Below are 8,421 nucleotides of genomic sequence, written 5' to 3' on the forward strand. Positions count from 1 at the left end.
TCTCATATAAGGTATTTTTAAGATGTTAATGATGTTCTTACCATGACCATTGATAGATTTGACGGGTTACAATAGAAAAAAATGACGTTAAAAGTTCGGTTATCATTTTTGGATATCAAATAAGTTGGGGTCTGTTTTTGTATAATTAAATGCATATAATTAGTTGGATATTGATATAAAATGATTGTTGATATTGTTGTTGATGTTGTTGATAAGTTGGTGTTCTTGAATTTGGGAGAATAAAGTGTATGAAGATATCGTATACAAAGCGTATACCGGGCTGTTTTGGTGTATATCTTTGGGAGTTGATGCTTTGAGTTTAAAGAGGCTTATATGAGATGGTTGTTGTTGTTGTTGGTTGCTGATTGCATTGTTAAATTGAATTGGAATTAGAGGGAAGCGAAGATTACAGGGAAAATGCTGCCCGAATTTACGGAAGTTAATTACGAGCTTAAAGAAGTATATGAACCTTTTTCAAGTTGTCTACGGGGTTTCCTTTACCTTGATAGTGGATTGGCCAGTGTTTGGAAGCATAATTTAAGCTAATCACATAAGTGACAAGGTATGTAAGGCAAACCTTTCTTCCTTTGGCATGATTCTTGTTGTTATTCGTTCTATATGTACTCCATATGACTCCATTCTTAGACGAGTAAGGTCTATATGTTTCTCGTGATGGCTTATTGATATTGTACTCCTATTCTGTTCCGAAGGGAACACCCATAAGGTGCCAAGTTGAGTTGTGTATATGGTTTTACTAATGATTTCGAGGATATTAGGTTTATACTAAAGGAAACATAAAGTTTGATTTTTAAAACCACTCCGAAGGGGGTGCGAGATTTAACTACTTCATTTCATTTACGATTTATGTTTACGTTCCATAGTATCATCCCTTTGTATTGATATGACCATTTTTTTTCCTTTGAGTAGGGCAATAAGATGAAATTGAGTGGAATATAAGTAGTAAGAATTTCATAACAATTTTACCCTCAAACCTGGAAGTATGTCCTCCTAAGTCTGGTGAGATACAAATTTGATAACTTGTTATAAAGACTAAGGCTAATAACTGGATTGTGATGAATTAATTAGTGACTTATGCTTTGAATTGAAATTGATATTTTTGGATTAAATTTGTGTTGATATGATGGTGATATTAAGCCGGAAGCGGCTGCCCGAAGGGGCCACCCTAGCTAAGCCGGAAGCGGCTGCCCGAAGGGGCCATCATTATTATGCCGGAAGCGGCCGTCTGAAGGGACTATTGTGATACTAGCCGGAAGCGGCTGTCCGAAGGGACCATTATGTTAACATGTCGGAAGCGGCATGTGTGTTGGATTGCATTATTTACTTAAAGATTGTTTTGAGATTTCGTGTGCACATTTATGTTTCTTCCAGCGAAGGCTGCAGGTATTGAGTTAGATTGTGATTTCTTCTCTCCTAAATCAAATTATGATTATAATTTGTTACCACCTTACATACTCAGTACATTGTCCGTACTGACGTCCTTTTGCCTGGGGACGCTGCGTGTCCGTACTGACGTCCTTTTGCCTGGGGACGCTGCATTCATGCCCGCAGCCCCAGATTGTTTGGTAGGTTAAGTGTATAGCTAGAATGCTTGACGTCAGCTGGGATTCGCAAGTTTTACCTTGTTCTGGAGCTGTGCTAAGTCATGTATAGATATGTATGATTATGGGTATGTCAGGGCCCTGTCCTGACACATAATATTCAGTTCACTTCTTAGAGACTTCTGCAGACAGTGTCCTATGGTATATTTGTCGAGATGTCGACAAAGTGATGCCAGTTGAGTCATTTGTGGATTTTAAAAGAGTATGTATTTTAGATGATTTCAATTGGTTTAAAGTACTCATTTGATTAAAAGTTTTCATAATCTTTATAAAGATAATGATTTCTATTTGGAAAAGTTTTATATTCTTAAAAGTTTTTGAAATGACAGGTTTTGATAGAGCGAATGTCTAAGGGTTCGCTCGACTCTGATGAGAGTCGGGTGCCCGTCATGCTCTACCATTTTTAGGGTGTGACAAAGAACAATCACCCAAGACCTCCCAGATAAAATCCAGACATGCAATCATACATAAAAATATGCTATGGATTTATTCGTGGTCTCGGAATTCCCAACGTAGGTCAATTTAAACGGGTCAACACCTAATGGCCAAAGATCAACTTTCCAACCAATAACTCAAAATGCTCCAGAATGCCTCGGGAACATAATTGAACATCCTACCAAGTCATAATAGACCATCTAGACTTCTCGGAATTAACGAATTTCCGAAAAAGGTCTATCTACCCAAAAGTCAACTATTGGTCAAACGTTTCACTTTAAGGCTCTTTTTCACAAATGACATCATAAATCTCACCCAATCACCTCGGGAATTGTTCCGCCTATCCCCGTGAGTCAAAATCACACTAATTGGGCTTAGGAAAGGGTCAACGGGGGTAAATGAGTCAAAAGTTCTATAGCAACCAAACAGTTTGTTACAGTGTACATATATTTCCTTTAAAAGGATTAAGATATACTCCATCCGTCCCAATTTATATGACATAGTACGGATTTTGAGAGTCTAACTTCTTTATTTTGATAGTGCATTCTGACATACAATCTTTAAGGTTTTTAAAAAATAATTTTCATAGTTAGAAAATACATAAAAATCTATAGTTATTAATATATCTAGCTTGTTGAAATGGCTCCATCAGTGCAATAATAGAAAATTTATGATCTCTATTCAACATCCAGAGCCTGTGAAAAGCTTGTTGTGTCCTGGCCGAGTTGATACTCCAAATAAATGCTTGATCATCATTTAAGTTGGATTTGGTTGCAACTCTTTTTCGAAAAACCCTTGTAGGTAGTTTTCCTTGATTTGAACTTTGTTTTCTTACCTTTTTTCCTCTATTGGCTATTGATCTAGGAGAGATATCTGCCTGTGTTTCCACTTACTCAAAATCTTGATTTAATGACTGCTCTAAATCCTCCGAAACACTTGAGATCTTATCCTTGTCCTCCAGAGGGATCACATTTTCTACTGTCATGTTGTAAGAAACCAAATCATGCAACTTTCTCATTGAAGAGTCCATTTTCAACAAGGATACTTGATTTAGATCACAGCTGGGACTACTTACTATGATGGCTTTCAATTGATTTGCCTCTCCAATACTAGCTTTAGTACCCTCCACAACTGGAGGATATGATCCCACAACAACTGCATTGCTATCCTTAACCAACTCTTGTCCATCCTTTTCACCCAACTTTCTAAAATTTACCTATAATTTCTAGAGTAGATTCAAGATTTGTATGAATGAGATCACCATCTTCTTTTTTGATCCATCCCTACAGCATCAGAAGCAGTTTTCACTTCACCATTTTCAGGAATGCGACCATCTTGTTTTTGACCCTCTTTTACAATATTAGAAGTAGTTTCGCTTTCTTTGATAGTAGAAATAGTCTCTTCTATTGGTGTTTGATCATTCACATCACCATTTTCAGGAATGCCATTCGTTGATAATAACTTCTTTGATCCTTTGTCCTCAGCATCCTCCAATTTTCCTGTCTAATCATCTACGTTAATGATTTCCCCTTCCTCCATACCCACCTCAATATCGTTTTCTTCTTCTACTTTATCTCCTCATTTTTTGGAAGCCCCAGATGCAATAATTTCCACTGGGGCTTCCTTATTATCAGTAAATGATCCCATAACCCAATATTTGGTATTAAGTTTTTCTGAACTCTCATTTTGTAGTTGATCCAGTGAAACATTGTTGTTATCCTTGTTTCCTTTCATATCTATTGTTTCTTCCAATTCTGTTATTTCTGATAGTTTCTTTTTTTGTTCTTTGCAGCATTGGATTTTTCCAATACTTAATTCCTTGTGCCTGCATTGCTAACTTGTGCATCTACCTCTTTTCAAACTACTGCATCTGCCCCTACATTAACATCATCCTTATCAATGATTACATTACTATTTTTGGTAGAATCCTCTTCTATAGCATTAACCTATTTGGTCTGAATCTCCTCTCTATTTGTTAAGGCATCAAATTTATTCTTTATGATTACATCATTCTCAGTCACATTACCATTAATAGCCTTCCCGTTTATGAACATTCCTGGATTCTTCTCCATAGTAAGAACTCTCTTATGTTTTTTAGTATTCTAATTTCCAAAGATCACCAACCACTTTCCCACTTGAAAGAACTTTGGCATGATAGTTTGGAGATTTTCTGAAACCCTAATGTTGCTGATTTTGATTTTCCTTCTCCAAAGGCTCAATAATTATATTCTCAACATTTTTAGTATTTTCCAGTTGATTACTTCTCAAGTCAGGGTGTAAAGTTTCACATAGTTCATCTTAGTTAGGTTTTGTGTTTTTTGGTGTATTATTAGAAAGAGAAGGAATCAGTGGAGGGAATTGCGATGAATAAGCAATAGGAATTGCCCGACCAACCACCACCATGGTATTAGGGCTGCTCTCTACAAGGGTTTTGCATGGGAAGAGAGACAAGAGAGCACTTTTATGACATGAATACATGAACGTATAACGACCCGTTAGGTCATTTTAGCTATTTTGATTATTTTACACCTGATGACCCTTTCCCTAGACTTTTAGAGTATATTTGACTTGTGGGGATGAGTGGCCAATTCCCGAGGCATTCAGATGTTATTTGAGTGAGAAAATAGAGTTTTGGGAAATTCATAAGTGTTTGGTTGATCAAAGTCAACATGGGGGGTAAATCAGTATTTTTGGAAATTTCATCGATTTCATTAGTTTTGAAATGTCAATTATCATTTGGTTGAGTAGTTGGTTCGATTCTCGAGGAACATGGAGGTACTTTGGTCATTTGATAGGAAATTAGTTTTAAGGCATTTGGTGCTGACTTGTTCAAGATGACCTATTTTGGAAACTTCGAGGGCACGAGTAAGTACGTAGCATGTTTAGAACTGGTTTGGATATTTGGTTAATGTCTGGGAGATTCCGAATGAGTTTCGATTGTTGTATTGAAATTTGAAACTTGGCAGATTTTTTTGGTCTGGTGTTTTCGCTTCTGCGAGAATGAGCTGGCACCTGCGTAGCCACACTTGAGCTTGGTGGACCACAGGTGAGAGAAAAGGGGAAATAGGCCTTGGGCCGCTTCTGCATAAATTTGAACGCAGGGGTGAAGCAGCTTTTGCAGATAATGCGCCACACCTGCGGCCTTAGGTGGGTTTAAGTGGACCTTGCACCTGGGAGGTTTGGGCTACTGAAATGAGCCCACAGATACGAGAGATGATGAGCAGCTGCACAAATCACTGAGCAGAATAAGATATTTAATTCCTAAATTCGAGTCTGATTTATCTATTCACATATTTGACATTTGGGAGCTCGGTTTAAGGAGGTTTTAAAAGATTTTGCAAGGTTCATCTATTGGGTAAGATTTTAACCTTCCTTTATGATTACTTCATGGATTATCAAGGGTTTTGATGATAGAGATCATATTTTAGGAGTGCGAAATTGGGAGTTTATAAACCCTAGGCTTGAAATAAGAATTTCTTCATTTTAGCATGAAAATGATGTTCGATTTGGTTGATATTGGATATCTAGACTCCTTAGATCATGGGTAAACTAATTTTGGGTCGAAATTCTTATTTTAGCCTTCGGGGCTTAGAATCCTATTTTAGGTGACTTTTTGGGTTCAGATTTAATGTCTCATGGGTATCATTGGATACGCAAGGCTTCATAGAATGATAATTTGACCCTATTAAACCCGATTTTGCAATGAAATTTTGGTTTGACATTGGGGGTTTAGTGTTACACACCGGAAAATTTCGCGTTACCAAGACTGTAGACGGCTTAGTATGAGCTAAAGGGAGAGTAAAGTTATACAATGATTAGGGATGACGATTATATTATATGAGTATGATAATAACATATATATATGACATTTGGAGACCGTATGGTGTAAATCAGTTAATATGTTACTTGATGATTAGCCCTTGCAACCGTAAGTTAAGGTGGGGCCCACACATCGAGCTTTTTTAAAGGACATTTGAAAAGTTATATGAGTAGTACAAGGGAGGTCGAGCAAGTCTTAAGAAGGACCCTTAAGCCAAATATGGGCATAAGCCTTCCAAAAGGATGATTTAAGGATACGTTTTCGGATGATCTGATTTGAAGAGGCCAAAACGCCATTATAAGTTTGGAATTTGGAAACGCACTAACAATGCAAGGTGTAGATAATTAAAATATCTATCCAACCATATGTCGTGGGCCCTCATACAACATCGAGGTCAAAAGTTATGAGGATTTTAAGACAGACTATCTGATAAGAGGATTTACTCTGCTCTAACGCGCCCCAAGGTGGCGCGAACGCGCAGAGCAAATTCTAGGTCGGTTTAGACCCACTCTAGAATAGTATAAAAGGGGGATTACCCACTTATTTTCAGACCAAACACCCCCAAAAAGTCCCCAAATATTCTGGAACTTTCCCCCAACTTCCGTCCACTAAATTTTACAGCGAATTAAGTAAAATCCCCTAATTTTGGTCCGGACAGCGTATAGTTGCAATTATAAAATCGTATTGCGAGAGATTTTGGCTTGAATATGAGGTAGATAGTAAAGATATCGCGGTTCTAGCGGGAGTGAGGTATGAATTCTTCCTTATTGGTTTTGATTTAAGTTTATTTACGGAGGAAAAGTTAATAAATGATCGTATAATGAATTTATGGGTTGAGAAATTGGATAAAATGTCGTGTGCGATGTTTATGGAATATATTGGTGTTGATTATGATGTTGTTGATATTGGGATTGGTATTGTTGTCGTTTGTTGTTGGTATTGTGATTTCGGGCTAGGCATATAAACAGGAGAGATGCTGCCCGAATTTCGGCAGATTCTAAAAAGGATTTAAATTGAAGGCTTAAGACAAGCGTATGACAATGGGCCTAACCATAGTATGAATGGTTTATATGTATATTTACGAGCTTGGAAGGGTAAACGTTGAAACGCTAAGGAGATCGAAAGGTATGTTAAGGCTAGTCCCTTTCTTTCAAAAGGCATGATTCTTATGTTGTGATTCCATATATGTTTCCATAACCTTCTTGCTTCCAAAGGTTAGAAGTTCATGATTCCTAAGAGCTTCCTACGATACTAAAGATGAGATGTTTTCCATAATGTCCTTATACTCAAAAGTTAGAGATTCATCATTCCAAGAGTTTCTTATGATGTTAAAGATGAGTATGCTTTATAAGGATAAAGAAGATGAGATGTTTTCTATGATGAGCATGATAATGATGATTTTGATCTTAGAAGTTCCAAAGCTTACGATTTTAATGCCATTATGAGATCATCGAGTTTATTTCATGATTTTCTTGAATTGCTCATTGTTATTGGTCTCACCTCATGAATTGTTCCTTCGAGGTAAGATATAGCGATGATGATTATTCCATAATATAAATCGGAGGTTACCTACCTTAAGTCACTCCGATAGAGTTGTAGCTTTCACTTGGGCTCTCATGCATGCTTTATAATTATGTATGTATTTTAATAACATCGTGACTACATGGACGGGCCGTATAACACCGCGTCGTTCAATAGGCGGCCGGGCAGACACACCACTGCAGTGGGCAACCTAAGATTACCCCGGATACGAGAGGCCTGGACGCGGGCTAATGATGATAACACCATGCCTAAATGGCCGGGCAGCATAACACCGTACCTATATGGTCAGGTATTTTACTTGTATATATATATATATATATAATGTTGTTTTAAAAAGTTAAAATTAGCATGCATGACATCTGCCTTAAGAGGAGAATAGATGTGCAAGTTATCCCTTTATTTCATGTTACGTCCCATATTTCTTATCATGTTATTATTCATGCCTTACATACTACGTATTAATCGTTTTCTTCGACGTCCCTTCTTGTGGATCGCGCGTTCATGCCCGCAGTTCGGGTAGTCAACCGGGTGAGCTGCACCGAGGACCTCCCCTCGGCAAGCTCAATTCGCTCCATTGATCCGGAGCTGCAGACCTTTTGGTATGCTGTTTTGATATATAGATATATGGGTATGGCAGGGGCCTTGTCCTGTGTTTTCTACAGTCTGTATTCCATAGGTCTGTAGACAGTGATATGTAGCCGTGATGTTATGCAACCTCGTCGGCGGTTGTTTTATTGTACAGTACAGGTAGCAGCCTAATCGGCTTATGCTGCTACTCTCGGTATTTATGTTTATACGTATGGGTTGGCCGTGAGTTCTTGAGACGGTGTTTCTTGTGTTGATTGTTCAGGAGATAGTATAGCTCAGTTATAGATTATGTATGGGCCCAGGTTAATCAGTGAGAAGTAAATGCAAACATAGGAGTGCTTTGTTATAGCCCGTATTTCGTACGATCGGATAATTCGGGATAATTGCGAGAAGTTAAAGGCAAGATTATTTCCAAAA

Source organism: Lycium ferocissimum, chromosome 2 (assembly GCF_029784015.1).
Source record: "Lycium ferocissimum isolate CSIRO_LF1 chromosome 2, AGI_CSIRO_Lferr_CH_V1, whole genome shotgun sequence".
In the NCBI taxonomy this organism is placed as follows: Eukaryota; Viridiplantae; Streptophyta; class Magnoliopsida; order Solanales; family Solanaceae; genus Lycium; species Lycium ferocissimum.